Raw genomic sequence first — 27,580 nt, 5'->3', positions numbered from 1 at the left:
CAACTATGTCCAACCCCTCTCCTACACTTCACCCATTCTTTTTCCTCCCACAATAGTGGCAGAGTTTCCCAGGCCCTCATTTACTATCCCACCAGTATCACCAATTAAAGGATCATAAGCTGCCATTTCTGCCACCTCCAGCCAGAAGCCACCAGCATTCCATAGGGACTGTTTGCTCTCGGACACCCAGGTTCACTCCACTCCCAACACAACTTCACAGCCCCACCATACCTTGCCATACAATTGCAGTAGGCATAACACCTATCAGTTTATTTCATCCCTCCTAAGACTCCAGGTGCACCTTCCAGGTGAAGCAGTGATTGATCTGCATTTGACTGAATCTACTCTACTGTATTCGCTGCTACAATGTGATTGGCTGTACACGAGGGGTACGAAACGTAGACTAAGCAGCCACTTTGCAAAACACCTAAATTCTGTCCATAAAAATGAATCGGAGCTTCCTGTTACCTATCACTTCAACATAACATGGTGTGTGGCGAACATCTGCGTCTCAGGTTTGCTGAAATACTCCAGCAACGCTCAGCACAAGCTGGAAGAACAATGTCTAATTTTCCTCTTGGAGGCCCTGCAGCCTTCAGGACTCAATATCAAGTTCAATAATTTTAGGGCTTCAGCACCTTCCCATAAACTTACTCCAAATCCCACACACAAAGCCATGTTGGCACATGGACTATTACCACAAACAACCCATTATCAGCCATTAAATGTCCCCATTAGAAGGTGTTGATTCTCCCAGGCTGACTTTATCCATTCCTTGGTCTACCCAACTGTTGATCATTCTCTCTCAGCTCCAACTCCATCTATTGTTTACTCCTTTCCCCCCCGCCCACCCCATCTTCAGCATATATATCAACCTTTTCCCAGCTACAAGCAGTTCTGAAGGAGATCACTAGGCAGAAAGCGTTAACTCTGCTTTCTCTCCACAGATACTGTCAGACCTACTGAGTTTTTCCAGAAGTTTCTATTTTAATTTCTGATTTCCAGCATGCAGAGTTCTTTGGATTCTTTCACTCAGTAATAGATTAGCTTTTTGATTGTTCGCCTCTTGTGACTGAAATAATCAGTAATGAGCCAATTGCTGCTCATCCCTCCCTTACATCTTCAATATTACTACATGCATCACCATTTCTTTTATGTTAATCCTTGCATTTTCTTTATTCAATCTTTACCTTTTAATAAAATCTGTGAATTTGACCAATTTTTATGTCAATGTACCTTTATAAATAGAAATGTGCCTGTCCTAATTTCTGGTTGTCCATTAGTTAGTATATCTCTCATGTATAGCTTGAACTGACTCCTTGACAAACAATACTCTAGCTTATTCTCTCTCAACTAGCCTAACTCAGCTCTTGAGCTTCACCTGGGATAGTCACTGACTTAAGTTTGTCTAACAATTATCCATACAGAACTTTGTTGAAAGCCTTCTCAAGCCTGAGGCCACTACCGCATACTGTGAGGCTTCAACATCCGTTTTGTTAGGTTGAGCTATTCTCCTTCTCAATCCTTTTTTCTAAATCTAAAACAGCTTCTTTGGTTCTCAATTAGTAGTTTCTTATCAGCATTCTTCATATTTGCTCCCTATAAAACATTCCATTATTTTTATAATTACAGATATGATAACCATATAAATAAGATGGTAGTGATCTAGGTTTGCTTATTTTCTTGAAAAATATAAATAGTATCCTTATTTCCAAGACCATTTCATATTTCTCATTTATTGAAAAAACCATGTAAACTATATGCAGCTTAACCATCTTTGGTTCCTAATTTTTATCCTTGGTTCCTAATTTTACGACCAGGCAAAAGCAAACAGCTGTAATCAAGCAGAAATATATTGAAGATCTTTATATTTCAACACCAGGAATGTTATACTGGAAGTGTTTGTTTAAAAAGCTGCATCTATTTAGTGAACACAGCTGGCAGTTTCATTGAGAATCACTGTGTCTACACTCTGGCAAAGATTTTAATGTTTATTCAATTTCAGGGAAAGACAGGCTAAATATTAAAATTTAACAACTGGACAACAAAATAAGAGAAAGATTAAAAACAATTTACAGACAGTTACATTTTACGAGTTACTTTGCCAGTAAATGTGAAGTTCAAAATCAATCCTGGACTACATGTGACTTGACAGGCTGATTCTCAACCTGCATATCTTTGGGAATATGGGACAGAACATCCCATGATGTACAGGTATCCAGACTGCAGAATTTGCTTCCTTTTCTGCTGTGACTCTTGACTGCAAGTAATGGGACTCAAAGTGTAATGCAGTTTGACGAAAATGTTGTTACCATTCTGAATGTTGAAAGCAAACTCCTTCCAGTCATTAAGGTCAATAAAGCTCTACTTGAAATGCAACAGAGTGTATTTGAAGCACTTTCTTTGCTCTCTCTCCTGGAACATTGGCTATTTGAGAGTTACTACTGCAAGAGGTGCCAACTTTTGGAAGAGACATTAAACAGTTTTTTTTTCCAGATGTACAAACGAGATTCAAAAGAACTATTTCGAAAAGGAACTGGGAACTTGTCCCTTGGTTCTCATAAATATGTATCCCTCAACTAAACTCACTAAAACAAGTTATCTGGGCATTTTTATAATGCATTTAAGGGACTTTGCAGTGCTCAAATTTTTCCTGCGTTACAACAGAGATTGCATGTTAAATGCACTGACGACAAAGGGCTTTTGGATGTCCCACATACAGAGATCAACTACATAGAAAAAGACCCTTTGGCCAACTGCATCCTCTCTGGTTAAAAACAAGCACCCAACTTCTAATCCCATTTTCCAGGTGTTGGCCCATTGTCTTGTATATCTTGGCATCACAAGTGTCCAGTCAAACGCTTCTTAAATGTTATGATGGTTTCTGTCTCGAACAACAATACAGGCAGTGAGTTCCAGGTCTAAAAGATTTCCCCACATCTTCTGTAAACCTTCTGCTCCTTACCTTAAATCTATGCCCCTCTGTCACTGATCCCTCCATGGAGGGGAAGGTTTATTCATGTCTACCCTATCGACACCCCTCATTTTGAAACAGTGAACGCTGGTAAATATCCTTTCCACACAAACCCTTTCAAGCCCGCTCAGGATTGTATGTATTTCAATCAAAGTATGCCGTACTCTTTTACTCCAGCAAAAACAAGCCTAGCCTGAGAAACCTTTCCCAGTAAGACAACCAATCCTTCAGTTATTAGTTGAGTAAAGCTTCTCTAACCATTTCCAATGCACAAAGATCCTTCCTTAAATAAGGGCACCAGTACTATACACCACACTCCAATTCTGATTGCATCGACAGCAAGTACAATTGTGTTCAATTCCCTTTGCAATAAATGATCACATTCCATTAGCTTTTTCAATTACTTGTTGCACCCACATACTGAATTTTGATGAATCAGAACATCCAGATCCCTATGTATCTCAGAGCTCTGCAAATCACTCATCATTGTAGATAACATGCTTACTTCTTCTTCCAGTCAAAGTAACGTGTGTGGCATCAAGGAGCACAAGCAAAACTTGATTCAGTGGATATTGGGGACAAACTCTCTGGTTGGAGCCATACTCCTGGCACACTTGGGAAGATGGTTGTGGAGTTGCTGAAGCAATTCATAAAACATTTACACAACCTCTTCACCTTTATGCTCTGCCAAAATGCTACATATTTCCATGCAGCAAATTGCATCTGTCATTTGCCTCAGCACTCAGTCTGCTATATTATCCTCCTCAGGTGTTCATTATATTTTTAGGGTTTCGAGACATCTGCAAACATTGAAACGTTGTCCTGTGTAACCAAGTTCATGCCAAACACAGGAACAGAAAACAACAGGTGGTCATTCAGCCTTTTGAACCTGCTCCACCATTCAACGAGATAATGACCGATCATCCAACTCCATACTTTATTCCCACATACCCTTTGACCTCTTTAACCCTCAGAGCTATATCTAACATTCAATGTTTTGGCTTCAACTGCTTTCTATGACAGTATTCCCTGGCTCTGCACTCAATTAAGAAATTTCTCCTGATCTGCATCCTAAATGGTCAACATCCTCACACCCTTGAAATGTGACCCCTGGATTTGGCCATAAATATACATACAAAACAGTGGCCCATGATATTACCTCCTGAGACACACTAACATCCTTCCCTTCATTCGAACAATATGCTGCAACTCTCACATTTCTGATTTTTAATCAATTTTCTCACTGTCCCCCTAATCTCACAGGTTTCATTTTTCCGTAAGGTTTACTGTACTTCAAGCACCTTTTGAAAATCCACGTGAAAATCAATCACACAACTCTCATCAACCCTCTTGGCTACGTCAAAGACCTCTGTCAAGTTTGTCAGATATTATGTGCTTAACAAATATGCATTACTGTCATTTATAAACCCATGGCTTTCCCAAGTGGCACTTTATCCCCCCAAGTTTATGGTCAAAAATGTTAATAAGTTCATCCTATTCTCTTTATGTGAACAGGATTGTAACTTTTGTCACTGTCCTCCTTCAGCACAACAACATCCAAAGATGATTGGATAGTTGTAGTTAGAATCTTCAATTTTCACTCTTATTTTCCTCAGCGCTCTCAGATGCATCCCATCAAAAACAGTAGGTTTTCTACTTGGATTGCTGCCAACCATTTAAGTGCCCCCCTTTACTATTATTCCATCCACCTTCTCTATACCTCCCTCGTTTATTGACATTGGTAGAATCAGCCTCTGTTCTGAAGATGGATACTAAGTACTTTGCATGCAAGTCAAATCCCTATTGCACCGACAAAACAATTTTTTTCTTTAAAGACTTTTGGTTAAGGGATAACATTTTTACATGTTTAGAAGAGATTTTATTTGTTATCTCCTCATCTTTCCCAGTGTGCTCATTAGATCTTTACTTTTTAAGTACTTTCTATCCTGCTGGTTTGGGGAATCAGAAGCAAAGATTAATGTAAAACAGAATACAAAGAAAGATCGCAGTGCTCTTTGGGTGAATAAAACTAATCCATCTATCCTTTATTTGACAAACAAAAAAAAAATCAATTCAATGAAAGTCACATTCAACTCACTGGATGATTTCATGTCATCCTTTCGGAAAAGGATAGTTCACAGTCTGAAGTGAAGCATTTCCATGTGGCATACAAGAACAATACATTACGTTCCACTAAAGTCAACTGCACCTGATCAGCACTCACCAATCCACTTCAGACAAGAATCAATGATCCCGCCATTACACTCAAGTTGCAAGAAAATTTCAAAAGGTCAAAGAAACCTCAACAATTGATTACTGTTCAAGATCAGCTTTCTGTGAAAGTCTTCTCTCAAGTTGCATTTATGTTTGGAATTTTTTTTTTGCAAATTTCTTACTCTCCACATCTTCCATTATTGAGGTCATCCTTGAGCTAATGAAAGGGAATCTTTTTTTTTTGCATTGATTTAGGATGTCATTGTAGTCAAAACTTTCGAGAAGTAGCTGAAGACATGGTAGAGACATTATGATCTTTCAAATTTCCATAGAGTCTTGATGTCTCAGCAGATTGGAAAATAGCAAATGAAATGCCATTATTCAGAAATTAAGGGATGCAAAAATCAAGTAATTAGAGGCCAATCAGCCTAGTATGTGAGGGGAAAATTGCTGGAGTCGATCATTAAAGAAGCTGAAGCCAGATAATTAGCAGTAAAACATGATCAAGCAGTGAGAGAAATAGTGTTTATCAAACTCAAGACATAACAAGCAAAGTGGATGGAGGAGAACATACAGATGTGGTGTTCTTGGATTTCCAGAAGACATTCGAGAAGGTGGGACATTAAAGGTTACCACACAAAGGCTCATAGTGTAAAGCATAATATATTAGCATAGATAAGACTGGTTAGTTAACAAGACTAAAGAATAAGGGCAAATGGTTGGTAAAATGTAACTACTCTAGTATCACAAGAGTTTATGCTGAGGGTTCAACTATTTACATCTCATTTTAATGATTTGGAGGTTAGGATGAATATAGGCAAACCAAATTTACAAACTGCACCAAGATGGGTGAGAAAGCAAGTTGCGAAAATGAAGCAAAGAGTCTGCAAGAGGGATACAGAAAAGTTGAGTCAGTAAGTAAATATTTTACAGATCGACAAGTTCACATCCCATGTTATATTCCACTTTTGACAGGAAAATTGGAAAGTTACCAGATTTAGATGGGGAGAGGTTGAATATGAACTACAGGTAGATCTGGGTATCCTAATAAGGGTCAGAAAACGTTCGTCTACAGGTACAGCAGGTGATTAGAAAGTCAAGTAGACTGCTGCCATTTATTCAGAGTCAAAAAGTGTTGTGCTGGAAAAGTACAGCCGGTCAGACAGCATCTGGAGGTGGGAAGGGCAAGGAGGTTGAGAGATAAATGGGAGGGGTGGGGTAGGTAGCTAGGAATGCGATAGGTAAATGAAGGTGGGGGAGGTGATGGTGATAGATCGGAGTGGAGGGTGGAGTGGATGGGTGGGAAGGAAGATGGACAGGTAGGACAGTTCAACAGGGCGGCACCAAGTTGGAGGGTTGGATCTTTAATAAGCTTGGGGGGGGGGGGGGGGGGGAGAAGAAATGTGGAAAGTGGTGAAATTGACATTGATTCCATGTGGTTGGAGGGTCTCAAGGCGGAAGACGAGACGTTCTTCATCTAGGTGTCAGGTGGTGAGGGTTTGGCGCTGGAGAAGGCCCAGGACTTGCATGTTCTTGGCAGAGCGGTAGGAAAAATTGGAGTGAAGTGATCAGCCACAGGGCTGTGGGGTTGTTTGGTGCGTGTATCTCAGATGTTCTCGGAAACGTTTCACAAGCTGGCATCCTGTCTCCCCAACGTAGAGGAGACCACATCAAGAGCAACGGACACAGCAGATCAGATAGTGGAAGGATCCTTTGGGGCCTTGGACGGAGGTGTGCACGCATGTTTTACACCTCTTGTGGTGGCATGGGAAGGTGCCAGGAGTGGAGGGTGCAGACTTAATGAGAGAGTGTGTCCTGGAGGGAATGATCTCTGTAGAATGCTGAAAGGAGTGGGGAGGGGAGGGAAATATATCTCTGGTAGTGGGGTCCAACTATAGGTGGTGGAAATGGTGGAGGATGATGCATTGCATCCGGGAGGTTGGTGGGTGGAAGGTGAAGACCAAGATTGGAGGGGGGGGGGGGGGGGGGGGGGGCGGGAAGAGAGTTCAAGGTTGGAGATGCAGGAAATGGAGGAATTGCACTGGAGGGTATTGTTAACCATGTGAGGGGAGTGGCGGTCCTTGAAGTAGGATGCCATCTGGTATATTCTAGAGTGGAATTGGTCCTCCTGGGAGCAGATACGGCAGAGATGGAGGAATTCAGAGTAAGGGATAGCGTTTTTACAGGAGGCAGGGTGGGACGAGGTGTAGTCCAGGTAGCTAGGGGTGTCAATGGGTTTACAGTAGATGTCAGTGTTGAGTTGGTCGCTCAGAATGGAGATGGAGAGATCCGGGGGGTGGGGAGGATGGGTGTCCGAGATGGTCCAGGTGAATTGGAAGTCAGGGTGGAAGGTGTTCATGAAGTTGATAAACTGTTCAACCTCCTCGTGGGAGCATGAGATGGCATCAATACAGTCATCAGTGTAGTGGAGGAAAAGGTGGGGAATGGTGCCAGTGTAACTGTAGAAGATGGACTGTTCCACGCATCCAAAGAGACAGGCATAGTTGGGCTCTATGTGGGTGCCCATGGCTACCCCTTTGGTCTGAAGGAAGAGGGAGGATTCGGAGGCACAATTGTTGAGGATGAGGAGCAGTTCAGCCAGTCAAATGAGTGTGTGTCGGTGGAAGGGTACTGGTTCCATCTTCAAGGGCTCAGAGGCCACTGTAATGGCAGATGGACGTGTACAGGGACTGGATGTCCATGATGACGATGAAGGCGTAGGTGGTGTTCCAAATGTATGCGGGGATCCTGGACCAAGAGGGGCAGACCAGTGTCATGGTATGAGGAGATAAGTTTGGTGGAGAAAGAGCAGGTGGAGACGATGGGTTGAACAGGGCTGTCAGGTTAGTGAATTCTGGGTAACAGTTAGAACCAGGTGGTGCAGGGTTCCCAGACTATGAGGTTGGAGGCTGTGGATGGGAGATCCCCTGAGGTTGAAGAGGTAGAGGCTGGCCTGGGAGATGGTTTGGTAATGGAAGGAGAGGTTGTGGTCAAGGGGACAGTAGGAGCTGTCCGTGAGTTGGTGCTTAGCTTCAGCTGTGTACAGGTCGGTGTGCCAAACTACCACTGCACAACCGCCCCTTGTCCACTGGTTTGATGGTGAGGTTGGGTTGGAGCAGAGCGAGTGGTAGGCTGCAGGTGAGAGGTTGGAGTGCAAGAGAAGGGTGGACAGGTTGAGGTGTCAATGTCACGATGGCAGTTGGAGCTGGAGATCAAGGGTAGGTAACAGACTAGCACGGGGTGTCTAAGTGGATGGAGTATGCTGGAGGTGCGCGAAGGGGCCCTTGGAGGGTGAGTGGGAGTTCTAATGGAAAATGCAAACACAGAGGCAGAGGCAAAAGTGGCAGAAGAAAAATTCAATGTCTCGACGCATGTTAAGTCGTTGATCTGGGAGTGTAGTGTGATGGGATGAAGGCATGGCTTTTCCTGAGGAGTCATCATTCATCTGATGTGTGGGAAAGGTTGCGAGGGGGATAGTAAAAACATGGCAGGGTGGGAGCTAGGACCTGATGTAGAGCTGGAGTTGGTAGTGGGTGCGGAGATCGTCTCTGGAGTGGGTGTGGTCTTGGTATCGTGTGTGACGTCACCAAAAGGAAGTGATGCACACCATGGGGGTCAGGGGGCAGAAGCAGTGCATTTGTTAGCATCCATGGTGGCGGAAGTCCTGGAATGAACGAGGAATCCTGAGTTTGGAGGTAAGCACATGAAAGCTGTTCCTTGATGTCTGAAAAGCTGGACAACAAGCAATTATTGAGAGTGTGGATTCTTCTCAGGAACCTGTGCTGTTCTTAGCAAATCTGGGAGAGTGTGGCTCTGAATTGGACAGAGCTGACTGCAGAGGAAGCAGGTGGCGGCGCATGGCTGCAAGCATGGAGTGGAGGATCCAGAGGGAGAACCATTCCTGTAGGCTTTGGATTTGCCGTAGCTTGTGGCTTCTGGATTAGAGTGGTTCTGGAAAAGCACAGCAGGTAAGGCAGCATCCGAGGAACAGGTCCTGTTCCTTGGATGCTGCCTGAACTGCTGTGCTTTTCCAGCACCACTAATCCAGAATCTGGTTTCCAGCATCTGCAGTCATTGTTTTTATCCTGTAGCTAGTGGCTGTCCTGGTCAGGTTCAAATTGTGATGGTCTGAATGTAGTTTGGAGTCCACGTGGGAGCAGTCAGTTGCGTAGGCAGGCGCTGAGGAAGGAGATGTGGCTGTAGTAGCGGGTCTGCTTCAGAACTTGTCTGAAAAGCTTCAGAGCAGAGGAGACAACCTGGGGGTTGCAGTGAGAGAGACAGACTCACTGAGATCCTTGTACACTTCAAGGTGAGCATCCTTGGAAGAGGCTTTGCAGTAAGGTTATAATCAACTAGGAGAAAAAGTGAGTACTACAGATGTTGGAAATCAGAGTCAAAAAATGTGGCGCTGGAAGATGAAGGTGGAGGGTGGAGCAGATGGGTGGGAAGGAAGATGGACAGGCAGGACCGTTCAAGAGGGGCTACTCTCCGCTCCAACCTATCACCATCAACCCCTACCTTCATCTACCTATCACATTCCTTTCACCCAGCCCCACCCCCCACATTTCTGATGAAGAACTAATGCTTTTTGGCTGTTCCTTGGCTGATGCCTGACCAGTTGTGCTTTTCCAGCACCACACTTTTTGACTTTGTTGACATTTATTGCAAGGCGTATAGAATGAAATAATGCATAAACTTAACTGCAGCAGTACAGGGCCATAATGAGACCATATCTGGAACACTGTGCACAATATTAATCTTACTTGGAAAGCAAGGAAATTGCATTACACCGTTCAGAGAAGCTTCACACAACTCATTCCTAGGAGGAAGGTCTTATCTTATGAAGAAAGGCACCTTGCCAATTGGAGATTAGAAGAAGTGATCTTAATGAAACATATGATTCTATGGGGAGTTTACAGGGTAGATTCTGAGAGAATGTTTCCTTTTGTAATAAAGACGAACTCGGGGGCACAACTTAAAAATAAGAGGAGTTGCCTTTAAGTCAGAAGCAAGGAGACATTTTACCCTGAGGGTTTAGTGTCTTTAGAATTCTCTTCTCCAGAAAGTAATGGAGGATGGGTCATTTAATTTCTTCCAGCCAGAGTTAGAGGGATTTTTGATAGACAAGGAAGGCAAAAGTTACAGGAGGCAGACTAAAAAAAAGTTAAGACTTAACCAAATCAACCATGAACTTAGACAGCAGAGTTGAAGTGCCAAATGACTTATTCCTGTTAAGTTCTATCAGAAGTATTCCAGTAGGCAAATGTGGCTTGCAACTAGTTTACAGGAACAGCCCACCCACACTAAATTAATAAATGAGTTATCAGATTCTGGAACAATTGGTTGAGGAAGAATGCAGAACTGATTTGGGAATAGCATTATGTAATCATTTACAACACCCCAACAGGCAAAGCAGTATCTGTCCAAGGTGCTTCCTTTCGGATTAATCGTTAAAAGAATAGAATCACTCATTGGTTCATTAATGGACCACTAGAATGGATTTTATACTCAGGTTCATTGTAGGGTTGAAATGATGAATGATGCTAACTCAAACAATATGACAAGTGGGCATCAATGACCGTTCAAGTTTCAGCATCCATCCACTCCACCCAAGAATTCCTGAAGACCAAAGACACTAAGATAGAAGAGGAAAAACTATATTTATAAAACGGTATTTATAAAATACCATGCAAGAAGTGTAACAAACACTACATTGGATAAACAGGCAGAAAACTAGCCACCAGGATACATGAACACCAACTAGCCACAAAGACATGACCCTCTCTCACTAGTATTCTTACATACGGATGAGGAAGGACACCACTTCGACTGAGACAATACATCCATCCTAGGACAAGCCAAACAAAGACATGCACGAAAATTCCTAGAAGTATGGCATTCCAACCGCAACTCTATCAACAAACACATCAAGTTAGACCCCATCTACCACCCCCTGAGAAAAAGGACAGGAAGTGACTTCACCACAGGAAATAACATCACCAATCCAAAGACACTCAAACATATAAATAGAAAGCAGGAATTTTCAGCATTGTTTCACATCAGGTCCACCAAAGATGCTACCTAGTAAGGTAAAAAAAAGTTTGGAAATGAACCTCAGCTCAGTGGGCAAACCTACATCCATTATAATGTTTCTCAAAGAATTTACATTGTTAATGCTGCCATTTGGCATTTTTTAAAAACTGTAGATCAGATATAAAGGCATATGCAGAATATCACTGCCTTTTATACAAAATATTAATAAACTGGCAGAACTCCATGATATTACTCAAGGTAAAGTCTGAGTTACAGAATGTAGTTCTGATGTTCTATTGCTAACCTCGTCTGTAAAGCTTAGGAAAATCCTGGAAACTGCAACTCCTTATTAACTGCTGAGATGACTCAGAACCAGTGTGAAGGTGGAATTTTAATGGGGTAGAAGCTTTATAATCCTGACTCCCATCTACTACAATGGTAAAACCAATCTTTGGAATGTAGTGGTAGCAAGCTTCAGCTTACAAATGGATGGCTTCTACAGCAGACTTAGGTCAACTGACAACAAATTCCAACTGTCAACCAGTAACTGAAGTTTGAACTTGCAGGTACCCATGTTTGTTAAAGTAAATGTGATATATCGGTCCTTTTACAAGGCCACAAAAGATCAATGAAGACTGCATTCAGCTCACCTAAATAATTCAGCCATCCCATTTATTGTTAACACCCGTGAACTAAGTGGCTCGTTAGGCAATTTCAGAGGATAGTCAAGAACCAACTGCCTTGCTGTTGGGCTAGTCATATGTGAGCAAGATCAGATAAGGATGGCAGATTTCTTACCTAAAAAACATTAGTGAACCATTAGGGTATTTAACACAATCGACAATGAGTACACAGTCATCCTCGACTAGAATTTTTAATTCCAGTTTTTTCTTGATTGAATTCAAATTTCACCTAACACTCATGGTGGGATTCGAGCCCATGTCCCCACAACATTAGCCTGGACTTTGGATTACCGGTCTGGTGATATCATCACTACGCCACAACCTCTCCAAACCTAAGAACAAGTCTGTTTTAGTGGAGGAAATGACAAAACGAATGCTGACATTTTATACAATTAACCACATTTTTTAAGCCCCAAAATTATCCTTTCATTCAGAGATTGATTTACATTAAAAGCTTTTCAAGTTTCTTCTATGGCTTTGCAAGCTCCTCATCAAATTCCATCCACTCATCTGAGCAGAGCAAACTGCTCACCACTACCTTACCTTTAGTGGATGCTTTTGTAGCCACTAAACCGCAATACTTAACTATGCCTTGCCAGCTCCTTCCCTTTCAATACTATTTCCAAAACTACATTTCCCAATCTCATCGTTGATCAAAGTTCTAAATGCAAGAAACATAATAGAAATGCAAATTAGTATTGATCTGGTTTTGTGCTGTTCTTTGTCCCATCAAGATTTTGCCATGGATGGAAAAACCACAACAATCAAATTAAGCCTAAGAGACTCAAGATTAAGAGACTGCAAACTTCAAACTAAATGTGCAAATGTACAAAACTGAAACATAGCACAGAAGGGCAACCTCAGGTGAACCAACAAAAAACTTAAAATGGTTTGCAGAATGTATGTAGATCTATTTGGTGATTTAGGTCATGTAAGGATGGGCAGGTACAACTTGGTGGTCAGCTGATCAAGCAAGTCCATCATATGAATCGTCAAGGATAAGTCTGCCTCATGCCTCACATTGAAATGAATAATTCCTGCACCAAGTTCTTTTCAAACAGAATGTTGTGTATGGTGTTTTGATTTTAATGCAGTTTTCAAATGTTAAAATCAAATTAATCTTTGGGTGTTTGTCATTCTTCTACACACTTTAACTATTGGGATTCTTTAAGACCAACCACGTAAATACAATACCTACAAGTGCAGGTAAATTCCATGGTGGACAACTTGTTTCTGACTCCAAATACCCTCTGATCTACAAGGCTCAAGGTGAGATCTGACTTAGTAAGACCTTCCACGACAATGATGGTTTGATTGGCATCCTTTTAACAGTACCATTGGTATACCTACACACAGATGATATTGGTTAAGGATGATTGTTCGCCACCAATGCTCAAGGGCAGTTAGGAATGGGCAACAAATGCTGGTCTTTCTAGCAGCATACCACAAATGCACTTTAAAAAGATTTAAAGCAGTTTACTTCAGAAGATAGCAATCATATGGAAGGGGCAACCGTATTGTGGTGCATGCCAATTTGGAGATAAACATTTGATTGTGTGCTTAACTTAAGCATGGCCTTGTCAAAACATTACTTCATAGTGTCAATTATTAGAACTTAAATAAATTTTATAAAATCATAAAGGGCATTGATAGGGAAAATGGATAAGGTATTTTCCCTGGGGTAGGGGAATCCAGAACGAGAAGACATAGGTTAAGGGTGAGAGGAGAAAGATTTAAAAAGGGACCTAAGGGGCAGTTTTTTTTCCACACAGAGGATGGTGGGTGTATGGAATGAGTGGCCAGAGGAAGTGGTGGAGGCTGGTACAATTACAACATTTAAAAGGCATCTCGATTGGGGCTAGATTAGCTTAGGATACCAAACTGGCATGGACAAGTTCGACGAGAGGTTCTGTTTTTGTGCTGCACATCTCGATGACTCTTAATTCTGTGATGACATTCTGTTTCAATTTTCCACCCTCTACGTCCCTCAGAGGAGACTGCTCAATATGACTATCCAACAGATTTCTGCTAACTCTCAAAAAGCATGCCAAAAGATCCCAAGAATTCTTTTACTCCCAGAGACAAATGACTTTCTCCATCCAAAAGTACTGGCTCAAATCTCCGAAACAATTTACATTACATCTGTTTGAATGTGGGATAAAACATTTCAGCCAGAAACACTCCCATTTTCCAAAATATTGTACCTTGTAACAATTATTTTTTTAAAAATTAAACAATAAATATATTTTAAGATTAGTCATCTTTGTCCTACCCCAACATTTGATCACTGTATTTTCTTCAATTCCACTTTCTTAAAGCTGAAACTTATAGCAGAGAAACACTTCATGTTCCTTATTAACTTTGAATCTCTTCTCTCTTTAACTTGGGTATTATGACTATACCATAAATCTTTAAATGCATGTAAAGAAAAGATTATGCATTTTAATTAATTCAGTGTAAAATCTTGTCACATTTCCAATTCTTTCTTCTAGAATTAAAACGGAATACGTTTAGGAACAGAAATTACTATATGCCTTCAGAGTTTAGTGGATTCAGCAAAAGTAACACACATTTAATTTCTCACTGTAAATATTAGAGACTCTCAGGTAAGGAATATTTCCCTAAATTTAACAACTACAGTCTGCAGCTACAATCAGTGTTTACAAGTTGAACATTCATGTGATAGCCAATGCCACATTACCATTCAATTCTAAATATAAACAATTGTTTTGTTTTTGCAATAAGATAGATAAAGCTTAAAGACATTAATTTACCAAAATCAAATATACATTTCATTGTACTTCATAGAATTTAATATCCTTCTGGCTAAAATAAGCAAACTTTTTCCAACCATAAACAACAATTTGGATCTCCTTACAATATAGTTTTCAACATCTTTGCTTTTTATGCTGTTTAGCCCCCAACAACCCAATGAAAAGACACTACCAGTTTAACCTGTGCATCTTCAAATTCTTTGCCCTCAGGGAATGATGTTGGTAAATACTTTGCAAGTGCATGCCATTTAGATCAGAGTGCTCCAACTTTATTGCTCAGTCAGTGCGCAGTTAGTGTCAAAAGGTGTGGTGCTGGACAAGCACAGGTCAGGCAGCATGTGCCTTTCCTGCACCATGTTTTTTGACTCCGACTCTCTAGCATCTGCAGTCCTCACTTTCTCCTGTGCTCAGATGGTGGCAATAGAATAATACAATGATCAGTCATTGTTCAGTGGCTGCACCCTCAACCTGAAGATAGCTTACATCCGTAAAAGATCTGATGACACTATTGCATAGTGCAGCAGGTAGCTTCTGGCCAGTAAGAGCAACACCATTACTAGGCTATCTGGTCATCATCACCTATTGTAGGTTGTAGAAGCAAGCAGTATTCAAATTGGCTTGCATGATTTCTATATTATAATAAAAAGATTCAAAAGAATACTTCATTTGATGGACATGTTTTGTTGCAATATACTAAAGTTGATAAATGGAAGTCTTTTATTCCATAATGAAATGCAGCATGCTCGAGCTAAACCATCACATTCCTACTTTTAATTCCTATCCAGTCACATCTGCTTCAACTAGGAGCCCCAAAACTTGCCGAAATTACATCACCACAGTTAAATCCCCTGCTAACATTACATCTCAGCTTACACATTGAGCCAAGAAACAGCTGGCAACGCTGATGGAAAGAAGAGTCCAGGGATAAAAGTGGGGGGAGGGAGAGAAGGAAAATTCTTATGAAATAATAATTGTAATACAGAACAAGTGATAATTTTGTTTATATTTCACTTATGAAGCTTTATGAATTTGTCAGGATAGCACTGTGGCACAGACAGTGAACGTAAACTGTCTGCATCTTCATATGACCCATATGCACAAATGCCATAGTGCTACCAAGATACAAAAGAACCACTTGGGATTTTTCCCACAGTTACATGTCCTGGTTCTATAAACTATCACAAACTATAGTTTAAAATGCTTGAATTTAATAGGGGCATAGTTTTTCACATTGTATTCTGAAACAGAAACATGGAGTTAATTTATCTCTGCTGTACTTGTCTTTCTATAATCTTATGAGCCAACCTATAACAGCACAGGAAGTAGCAGTGCAATACTGTATGTGCAGTAATGAGAGCAGTCTAGAATACAAGTAATTAATTAATCTTGTACAGAACCCCCTCAGGAATAATTATCAATTTAAAACGACATTATCGCACACCAGACGTTGCAAACATTACAGATTTTAAAATAGTAGTGGCCATTAGGAGCAATGCGACAAGAGGTTATCAAGCAAGCCTTGAAAAACTCCATGAGGCATCTCATATCTGGATTACTTCCTGCAGAAGAGGAAATAGATGTAAAGTACTGGTCACATACACGGCGTTGAGCAACTACGACCATTTCCAACTTCCTTCCCAACTTCTGCCCCTCAGCCATCCCATAACAGACTTACAGAACAATCTCTGTGATCAAGTTTTCTTTAACAAGAAAAATATTTCAAATAAAAGGCTTGATTTTATGTTGTGGTTCTGTTCGCCGAGCTGGGAATTTGTGTTGCAGACGTTTCGTTCCCTGTCTAGGTGACATCCTCAGTGCTTGGGAGCCTCCTGTGAAGCGCTTCTGTGATCTTTCCTCCGCCTGGCACAGAAGCGCTTCACAGGAGGCTCCCAAGCACTGAGGATGTCACCTAGACAGGGAACGAAACATCTGCAACACAAATTCCCATCTCGGCGAACAGAACCACAACAACAAGCACCCGAGCTACAAATCTTCTCACAAACTTTGGCTTGATTTTATGTCACACTATCCACCAACCTCAGAATATTCCACAGCCAAATAAGTACTTTACACTAGTAATCAAAATTATCATGTGGGGTAATGTCGCAGCAAATTTGGGCACAGCAAGATCCCAAAAGCAGCATTGGGATGGATAAGTAACCAAATCTAGTAGTATTGACTGAAGGATAAAAGCTGGTCATGACCTTGCACGATATGAAGTTTTACATTCAAGTGAAAGGGTGAGCACAGCCTCAGGTTAATTGGGGCATGGTGGTTCAGTGATTAGCACTGTTGCCTCACAGCGGTAGGGATCTGGGTTCCATTCCACCGTCAGCTAACTGTCTGTGTGGTATTTGCATATTCTCCTCATGTCTGCATGGGTTTCCTCCCACAGTCCAAAGACGTGCAGGTTAGGTAAATTGGTCATGCTAAATTGCCCCTTGTAGACAGGCAAGAGGCTGGAAGAACAAAGCAAGCCAGGCACCATCAGGAGGTGGAGCAGTCGTGTTTCCGGAGTAATCCTTCTTCAGGACTGGGGGTGGATGTAGGGGGAGCTGCAGATAAAGGGAGTGGTGGGGGCAGGGTGATGAATGGGGGATAGGTGAAGACCTGGCAGAGGTAGAGAGTAAGACCTGGTTAGTCAATGGGAGGAATGAATCTGGTTGGTGACAGGGAGGGAGAGGGGCTGGGGAAGGGAGTTGGGGGATGGGAAGGGAGGTTATTTGAAATTGGAGGACTCAACGTTGAGTCTCTGGGCTGTTGGTTGCTCAGGAAGAAGATGAGGTATTGTTCCTCCAATTTGCAGTTTGATTTGTTGTGGCAATGGAGGAGGCCAAGGATGGTAATGTCGGAAAGGGAGTGGGAAGGGGAAATTAAAATGGGTGGTGACTGGGAGGTTTGGTCAGCCCCTGGGCTGAGGTGCTTGGCAAGCCATTCCCTAAGTTTACGTTTGGTCTCCCCAGTGTAGAGAAGACCACATCGGGAGCACTTGATACAATAAACGAGGTTAGAAGAGAAGAGAGGCAGGTGAACCTCTGTCTCACTTGGAAGGATTGTTTGGGGTCCCGGATGAAGATGAGGGGTTGGTGTACAGGCAGGTTTTTGCATCACCCAGTGGCCAGGGATGTATAGGTTAGGTGGATTAGGTATGGGAAATGCAGGATTACAGGGCTAGGGTTGAGAGGTGGGTCTGGGTGGGATGCTCTTCAGAGGGTCAGTATGGATTCGATGGGCTGAATGGCCTGCTTCCACACTGTAGGGATTCTATGATTCTATGAACTTCATGTGAATGAATATTTAAAAGAAAACAAAAAGTCATTAAATTTTAAACACACTCTAGCGCAACTGAATTTCTGGTCTGTTTCCATTTGTAAACACATTGTTTCAAAAATTATACCCTGTTACCTTTGAAATCCCTTGTGCGTCAACAACCATTGATGCAGTATATTGAAGTAATAACAAATACTTCAGTGCAAGAAAGCCATTTTACACACACAGGAATTAAGGGAATAAATGCTAAGAGAAATGGCAATTGGAAAAGACGGAATAACTCTGTTCAATAAATTAAGAAGTGAAACCAAGAAACACTTCTTGCATATGCATTTCATTCAAATATTTAACTTCAGCAGAAGATTTGATTAGATTCCCTATAGTGTGGAAACAGGTCCTTCAGCCCAACAAGTACACACCGACCCTCGGAACAGCAACCCACCCAGCCCCACTTCCCTACCAAATGCACCAAACATTATGGACAATTTAGCATGGCCAATTCACCTGACCTGCACATCATTGGACCATGGGAGGAAACCAGAACACCATGAGGAAACCCACACAGACACGTTCTATTACACTACCAGCCAAAAGATATTTTTCTCTTCAAAAAGTCACTCTTAAAATAATATTTAAACAATATGCTCAGCAGCTATTCAAGCATTTCTCCCTGTAGTAGTACTGGACTGCGCAGCTGATGTACTGCAATGTTCTATTAATGAATGTACCATGGCATACATGCCATACAAATTAAATGGAAAAAAAACAAACATCACTGTAGTTCTAAGTTAATGCTAAAATCTTCTTACACAACAAGATCCTACAAACACGGTGGCTCAGTGGTTAGCACTGCTGCCTCACTGCACTGGGACTTGGTTCGATTCCACCCTTCGGCGACTGTGTGTAAAGTTTGCACGTTCTCAGTGTCTGCGTGGGTTTCCTCTGGGTGCTCCAGTTTCCTCCCACAGTCCAAACAGGTGCAGTTAGGTGCATTGGTCATGCTAAAGTGCCCATCGAGTTAGGTGCATTAGTCAGGGGTAAACATGGGGAATGGGTCTTGGTGGGTTACTCTTTGGAGGGTCGATGTGGACTAGTTTGGCCAAAGGGCCTGTTTTCCCACTGTATGGTATCTAATCATGGCCAAATGTAAATAAAAAAATGCTAGAGATGCTCGAAGTCAGGAACTAGTGAAAAGAAAAACAGTTAACACTTCAAAACTTCATCAAAAGTTGTGATGATGATTTCTCTCCACAGCTGCTGCATGACCTGATGAGAAAGTGTAGCATTTTCTGATTTTATTTCAGATTTCCAGCACCGGCAGTACTTGCGTCCGAATCGAGACAACCAGATTAGATTAGATTCCCCTACAATGTAAAAACAGGCCCTTCGGCCCAACAAGTCCACACCGACCCTCCGAAGAGTAAGCCACCCAGTCCCATGGTCTGGTATTTTCCATTTGATGAAGCAGTTTGCAGGAAGAACTCCAAGACACTTTTTTAAAAAAAAATCACTTATTAAAAAAATAAATAATGCTACACGAACAAAACAACCAAAATTGATTTAACAGCTCATTCAAAAGGATAGCACTTTTGACTGAATGCACATTTAGTATTGAGCTAAACTTTGTTAGAACCTTAATTAGAAAGAACCCTTATTAGAAAGTGTCATGAGTGTAATTTTTATGAATTAGCTTGGTAGCCTTGTAAATTCAGAAGCAAACATTAACTGATACAGCAGTTCTCACCACTTAAACATGGGGAGAAATTTCATATAAAGCAATTATTGTGGATCTTAGTCCAGTAACTGGGAAAAAACAGTAAAACTTTTTTTTTCACATGTTTCAGCATAATGATAGCTCTAGGACAGCAACACTGTGGCAAAACACATTCCGACAGTGCTCCAAGCAGTCTGACACACAGCCTGTGTGCACGTTATCAAATCAAATCTAAACCTTTTAATTGACAACAAAAAATAAAAAGATCCCAAAGGCAGTGTTATATGATCAACTGGTACAGATATCAGCTGGTCTGCAGTCAAGTAGGATATTCCATGCTGCAAGTTTTTTGAACAGAAAGAAGTGGGCAGTGAAATGAACAGCCCGATCATTATAGCAATGGCACTGAATATCTTAACATAACTATAATTTTAGATAATGTTCTTTTGGTGAAGATGTCTTTGCACTAGGTTCAAATAGAGTAGCTGCCAGAAATCTTCAAAAGAGATCAAACCATTAACACCACATGTAAGATAACCAAAGCTAAATATTGTGTGGCTGACTTAGCTTTGACGATTAAAATTGTTTTGTAATTTCTTTTCCTGAACAATATTCTCCTTTCCTAAAGGTGTTAACTCACTGGCATCATGATATATCCTTTTGAATCTCACTGAAGTATTCACACCTCATAAGGGAACCCCAAAACATCAAGTAAATGAACTATGGAGTCGACACAGCAGAGTATGCACTTGCTGATACTCTTTCCCAACTCAGTCAGCAGGACATTATACATGTGTAAAAGTTATTAGTATATATTCATAACATATTAAAAAATATAATCTGCACTCACACAGATCAACCATACAATATTGAGCCTGAGAATGTAGACTCAAAGCTTAAAAGGCCTAGAGCAGTGCAGCAATTTAGAAGATGATCAACTGAATGCTGAATAATATATCTAAAAGTGTATGAATCAGAGGATTTGGTGAATAGACTGCTTGATGATCTGATCAGATCATTGATCAAAAAAAAAGCCTATGGCATGCTTGCCTTCATTGGAAGGGACATTGAGTATAAAGATAGACAAGTTATGCTGCTGCTTTATTAAACTTTAGTTAGGCCACACGTGGAATATTGTGTACAAGTCTGGTCACCACACTACTAGAAGGATGTGGCTGCATTGGAGAGGATACAGATAAGGTTTACCATGATGTTGCCTGATAGGGTGGAAGTTTAGCTATGAAAAATAAAAAAAAAGGTGAAATAGACCGTTTTCACTGAAATGCAGGAGGTTGAGGGGAGACCTAATAGAAGTTTAAAAGATTGCGAATAGAAGTGGAAAGTATGAGGCTTTTTCCCTAGGGTTGAGGGGTCAACTTCTAGGGAACACAAGATCAAGGTGTGAGGGGGAAAAGTTTGAAATAAATGTGCAAAGCAAGTTTTGCACAAAAAGGGTAGTGAGTGCCTGGAACGTGTTGCCAGGAGAGACGGTGGAAGCAGATGCAAAGCAGCATTCAAGTAGCACCTGGACAAATACATGCACAGGAAAGAAACAGAGGGATACAGATCCTGGAAGTGAAAACAATTTTAGTATGGATAGGCAAAATGTTGTGACGCAGGCCTGGAGGGCTGAAGGGTTTCTTCCTGTGCAGTATTGTTCTTTTATCACTCATGTTACTTTGTCTAGCACTGGTCACCTAACAAACAGAAGGACAAGTTTTAAAGTTCATTTTCAGTAGAGAAGGGAGAAACCTAGGTTGTTCAGTCTTGAAAGAAAGCATGTGATAGGCTATTGACCAAGAGGAAGTAAATGGGATTAGTGTACTTTAGTGTTTATTGGTCAGCATAGATATGGTGGGCCAAATTGTCAGTTTCTACATTGTATGACTCTCAATCTCTCTAACAAGTGATTTTTGCAAATATAATTTAGTTACAGACATAGTAAAGTCAAGTCAGACCCTGAAACATGGAGATACATTTCGACACAAATTGCTAATTTAGGATCATTATCAGAAAGTTCTTCATATGGAACAAACATTGAATAAATTTCCATATAAAGTAAAGTAGAGATAGAAATGCAAAAACATTATTCAAGAAACTGAATCCTACAATCAGGGGTTAATTTAGTTTAAAAGGATAAACTAAAACTGATCGAATTGTCCTTCTTAGCTAACACTCCAGCAAATATCATACCACGTCCTTTACACCCTTCCCACAAAAAGATGTTCAGAAACATCATTTGAAATCTCCAAAAAAGCCATTCACATAAGATCATTAATTATCTGTGAAAATCTAGTATGTATTTCTAAATACATGCCTGGTCACAGTCAATGGAACTCACGCTTCAATAAAGAATGACAGTATTTTTCCATGCTACATATCACAGCTGATTCCAATCCCTGTTCATTCTCTGGAATCTATAATATTTTTTCTTCTAAGCACCAATTTAACTCCCACTTAAATCCTGCAATTAACTCAACTTTCCGAATCACTTACATTCCATATTCTGATAATCCCTTGATTGTGACCCTATCCTCCCATTTATACTCTGAAGACACCCAATTGGCCAACTAAATAATACACACAACTAATAAAAAGTATTTATGGCAATTTCAACACACCAATGAGGGAAAAGAATTGCTCAAGCAAAACTTGTGTTTGGTTATAGCAGTCAAGAAAAGAAACAATAAAGAAAATCTAAAAGGAGAACAAATGGGTTGGAACAATATCAGCTGTACGATGATGGTTCACATATTGCATAATTTCATTGTTATGTCAGAAAATCCTGCAGATATATAGTGCAGGACCAGCAACATGTGAAAATGTTGGACAACTATCTTCGGATTCTTTGCATGCTGATGCTGGCAGACTTTCTGTACAACCAATGCTTGTAGTTCCTATTTTAGATATGCCAACAAGTGTTTTCTTTTTATAAAATCTGCATTCATTCCAGGCATCAAGCAGCAGACCTTTACCTCTCATTTGTAGCATTCAACACGACTATCAAATATCAGTCTTACTCTTTGGAGTGTTAGCAGTGCGAATTTGGCAGCAGTATAGGGAGTTTCCTGAGAATCTGTAAAACCCTGTGTGGTACTGAGTCAAAAAATTTCACTTGCAGTACTCACTAGGGAGTGACAGCAGATCTTAATTTCACCTTGGAATTTTTAGGCTGAGAAAAGACATTTGAGGGGTAACGATTTGAAAATTAGCCAGGCTTATATTTAACTGAAACCCTGTGTTGCTCTACCTTAAAATATTTGTTCAGCACAGATATCTTGGGGGGAGAGAATGTCAAATTATAAAGTCTCACTTCAAAGTCATAAATATGCTCGAAGATGTGTTTAAATTTGCAGACTTCTGCCAGACCCCCCCAATAAATAAAATGGTCAATTAATTTGCATATCAAAGCATCTGTAGACTTGATTTGATTTATTATTGTCACGTACCAAAAATACAGTGAGAAGTACTGTTTTCCATGCTATCCAGGCAAAACAGAACCTTACGTAAGTAGATCAGGGAAATAGAACAAAATATAGAATATAGTGTTACAGCTACAGATAAGACGTAGAGAAAGATCAACTTTAATACATGAGGTCCATTCAAAATTCTGATAACAGCAGAAAAGAAGCTGTTCTTAAATCTGTTGGTACATGTTTTCAAACTCTTGAATCTTCTACCTGATGAAAGAGGATGGAAGAGAGTATAACTGGAATGGGAGGTGTCTTTGATTACGTTAGCTGCTTTCCTGAAGCAGCAGGAAGTACAGACAGAGCCCATGGAAGGGAGGCTGGTTTGTGATGGACTGGGCTGGGTTCACAACTCACTTTCTTGAGGTCTTGGGCAGAGCAATTGCATTACCAAGCTGTGATGTATCCGGATAGGATGGCTTCTATGGTGCATCAATATAAATTGGTAAGAGTCATTGTGGACATGCTGAATTTCCTTAGCCTTCTGAGGAAGTAAGGCATGTGTGTGCTTTCTTGACTGTGGGATCAACATGGAAGAACTAAGACAGATTGTAGGTGATATCCACCTCCTAGGAACTTGAACATCTCAAATCATCTCCACCTCAGCACCACTGATACAGGCAGGGGTATGTCATCCACTCTTTTTCCTGAAGTCAATGACCACTTCCTTGGATTTGCTGACATTGGTAGCAGAGTCTCAAACATTTTGTCTCAATTGCTTTGACTCTTAAAAATAATAGGTAATGCAAACCTCCTCGTGTAATATATGAACAGGGATGACTGAGCTTGTCAGGTCTCAGAAGAAGGAAGAGCCATACCTATTTTTGTTCCATCACAGAAGTGGGTGGCAGTGGCTAGACCAGCATTATTCACCATGAACCATCCTGCAAACCACTGAAGTTAAAATGATGTAGGTACACCCACTGCTGTTAGGGAGAAAGTTTCAGGAGTAAAACTGTTGACAGCTAAGGAACAGCAATACAGTTTTAAGTCAGGATGGTTTGGAGAGGTCAATGCATTAACCCTGAAGAAGGGTTGACACCTGAAACATTGGCTTCTCCACCTCCTGATGCTGCCAGGCTTGTTGTGATCTTCTAGCCTCCTGTTTATCTATAGTCTGTTTGTGGTTGGTCATAGGGAACTCTCACAATGTTAGTAATAGATTATTCAGTGATGGAATGTCAAAACAGATGGTTGGACCAATTCTTTCCGGAGATAGTCACTTGCAAGAACTATGTTACTTGCCATTTAGCAGCCAATGCTGAAAATGTGTTGCTGGAAAAGCACAGCAGGTCAGGCAGCATCCAGGGAACAGGAGAATCAACGTTTCGGGCACAAGCCCTTCTTCAGGAATGAGGGCTGAAGGGCTTATGCCCGAAACGTCGATTCTCCTGTTCCCTGGATGCTGCCTGACCTGCTGCGCTTTTCCAGCAACACATTTTCAGCTCTGATCTCCAGCATCTGCAGACCTCACTTTCTCCATTTAGCAACCAATGCCTGGACATTGTCCAGGACTTCCCACATACAAACATGCTTTGCTATCTGACAAGCTGCAAGTCGTGCTGACCATAGGGGTTGTTTCCTGATGATTGCACTAAGACTAAGAGGCAGATGAAGCAGCTGAAGATATTTGGGCCATGGTCATTACTCTGAAGAACTCCTTCAGCAATGCTTTGATACTTACGACTGCCCTCCAACAACCACTGCTAATCTTCCTATGTGCTAAATAGGATTGCAACTACTGGAGAGCCACATGCCCCTAAATGCCCAATAACTTTGGTTTTGCTAGGGCTCCTTAGAGTCAAGTTCCGTCTCACTTCATTTTTTGAGTTCAGTCCTTCTATCAATTTCTAAATCAAAGCTGTCATTAGGTCAGAAACCAAGTGATCTTGACAGAACCCACAGCGAAACTGAGTTAGTTACGGATGTGTGCAAGTGCCACTTGATAGCATTGTTGACAATATGCTTCACTATTTTTCTGAAGAGTGCAGACAGATATGGCAGTAATTGGCTAAGTTTGATTTATCCTTCCTTTCTGTGTGTAGGGTATTACCTAGCATTTCTCTGCATTCTCAGGTAGATGCCCAGTACTGTAGCTATAGCAGCTTGGCCAGGGGAGCGACTAGTTTTGAAGCATAAAGCCTAAAGTACTATCACTGGAATGTTTTAAGGACCCATAGCCTTTGCAGAATCCAGCACCTCCAGTCGTTTCTTGATGTGTCATGGAGTGAATTGAACTGGCTAAAAACTGCTGGGGATATTAGTAAGGTGTCACAATGGATCCACATGGTACTTCTGGTTGAAAATGGGCAGAAGCGCTTCAGACTCTCCTTTTTCACTGCTGGTTCCCTCATCACACAAGGAGGACATTTGTTGAGCCTCCTCCCGTTTAATTGCTCATCACAATTCATAGCTGTATGTAGCAAAGATGTAGAGCTTAGATCTGATCCATTGGTTGTAGTGGCATGTAGTTCTGTGTTTCGAATGTTGCTTATGCTGTTTGGGATATATGCAGTTCTGTGCTGTAATTTCACAAGGCTCACACCTCTTTACCTGTCCATCTTCCTTCCCACCTATCTGCTCTACCCTCCTCTCCGACCTATCACCTTCACCCACCTTCATCTAGCTATCGCATTCTCAGCTAATTTGCACCCCCCCCTCCCACCACAGCCAAACCCTCCTCCCATTTATCTCTCTGCCCCCTTGGCCCACAAGCCTCATTCCTGAAGAAGTGCTTATGCTCGAAACATCGATTCTCCTGCTCCTCGGATGCTGCCATGTCAACGTTTCAGGCATGAAACCCGAAACGGCAACGCTCCTGCTCCTTGGGTGCTGCCTGACTGGCTGTGTTTTTCCAGTGCCACACTTTGCAACTCTGATCTCCAGCATCTGCAGTCCTCACTTTCCCAATTATGGCATATGTTTGATTCTGCACCTGACATGCCCTCCTGTACTTTTAATTGAAAAATGGTTGATCCCCAGCTAGATGATAATGGTCAAGTGGGGAATAGGTCTGAAACCTAACCTTAACCACAAAGTTACACATAGATGGTGAATACAATCTACTGCTGCGGCTGGAATCCAGGAAAAGACAGGATGTCGGACATCGAAGAGAGGTCCCCCTCTTGATAATAACCATGCTAGCAACAGACGTCTTATAACACAGAGTTCCCGGCAGCAGGCATTAGTATAAAACCACCTGAAGATACCCACTGAAGTGCAATTGGATTATCTTCTAACCTCTTCCTGCATACTAATCTTATTGGAATCTCAAATCTACCTCTCAATCTGTCAACAGTATATTTTTCCAAACTGCTGATTATTTATTCTATTTAATTTTTGTAGGAATAATTTTTCACAGATCGATCTGCATCATTTAGTCATTTATCCAAGGCCTTAAATCAGTACTTTTGTCCCCAGGTTAGAATTCAACAACAATTTCCCAGGTCAAGTATGCGAAGAATTTCCAGGCCAAGCAGTTCAGATTTTGCTTACATTATTTGATTTGTCATGCAATATTTTGCCCTTGTCAATTAGTTAAACAAACCCGAACAGGACCTATAAATAACAACTAACACATGTAGACTTCAGATAGTTAGGGTCAGCCATTACACAGGGAGTACAATTGATATTGCCATAATTAGGTCTATCCAACTATGCAAAAAAAACCTTATTCTGTGTTCTGAATTGTTTGCAGCTCTGAAATTAGATATAAATAATTTATTATGCAAGTCAGAATACAGACCATGTCTCAAAGGCTAATTATAAACCACACATCCTTCATTCATATCCTTGCCCCACCCAAATGTTGCCCACTCTATGGGATTCTGGACCTTCATTCATGGCGTACTCTCAAAGTATTTTCCGAAGGGCTCACGAAAGCACTTACTGCAACCCTAAATGCCCATTACTTCTCCCTCTGCCCCTTTTACAGACCGTGAGAAAGTGAGAACTGCAGATGGTGGAGTATCAGAGTCGCAAAGCGCGGCACTGGAAAAGCACAGCAAGTCAGGCAGTATCAGAGGAGCAGGAGAGTTGCCATTTTGTGTTTCATGCCTAAAATGTTGACTCTCCTGCTTCTCGGATGCTGCCTGACCTGCTGCGATTTTTCAGCGCCACATTTTTCGACCCTTTTACAGATTATGTCTACTAGGGCCTAACCTTAAAAACCTCTTCTATATCTATTTACTCTGTCCATCATTACCCCTCTCCCTATTTTCTGAATGTACATGCAAAAGACCTTTTCCATCATTTACCTTGTGAGGTAGTGTATTGGCATTATAGTTTTGACAGAAAGTTGACCCTCAAGTGGCACTACCCTGCCTCACCTGATGCCTCTAGGTGGTTATACTTTCCACTTCCCCGACTAAAATAGGGATGCAGCTAGATCACCAAACCACTTTTGGTTTCTGCTTCTATTTCCTCTGGCACTTTCCAAAAATCTCCAC

At 41.3% G+C, this 27,580-nt stretch overlaps 1 protein-coding gene and 1 long non-coding RNA gene across 7 annotated transcripts in view; one reads left to right on the top strand and one right to left on the bottom strand.

Annotated features, from left to right (window-relative positions):
• The window catches only part of raph1a (Ras association (RalGDS/AF-6) and pleckstrin homology domains 1a), a 227,103-nt gene that overhangs the window by 133,110 nt on the left and 66,413 nt on the right, over window positions 1-27,580 (bottom strand). The window lies entirely within an intron of this gene.
• Window positions 1-27,580, top strand: part of LOC122551378 (uncharacterized) — a 115,511-nt gene that overhangs the window by 61,636 nt on the left and 26,295 nt on the right. The window lies entirely within an intron of this gene.

This window comes from Chiloscyllium plagiosum, unplaced genomic scaffold (assembly GCF_037043375.1).
Source record: "Chiloscyllium plagiosum isolate Xiang-an unplaced genomic scaffold, Cpla_swu_hap1 HiC_scaffold_7, whole genome shotgun sequence".
In the NCBI taxonomy this organism is placed as follows: Eukaryota; Metazoa; Chordata; class Chondrichthyes; order Orectolobiformes; family Hemiscylliidae; genus Chiloscyllium; species Chiloscyllium plagiosum.
This window is presented reverse-complemented; position numbering and strand designations above follow the sequence as displayed.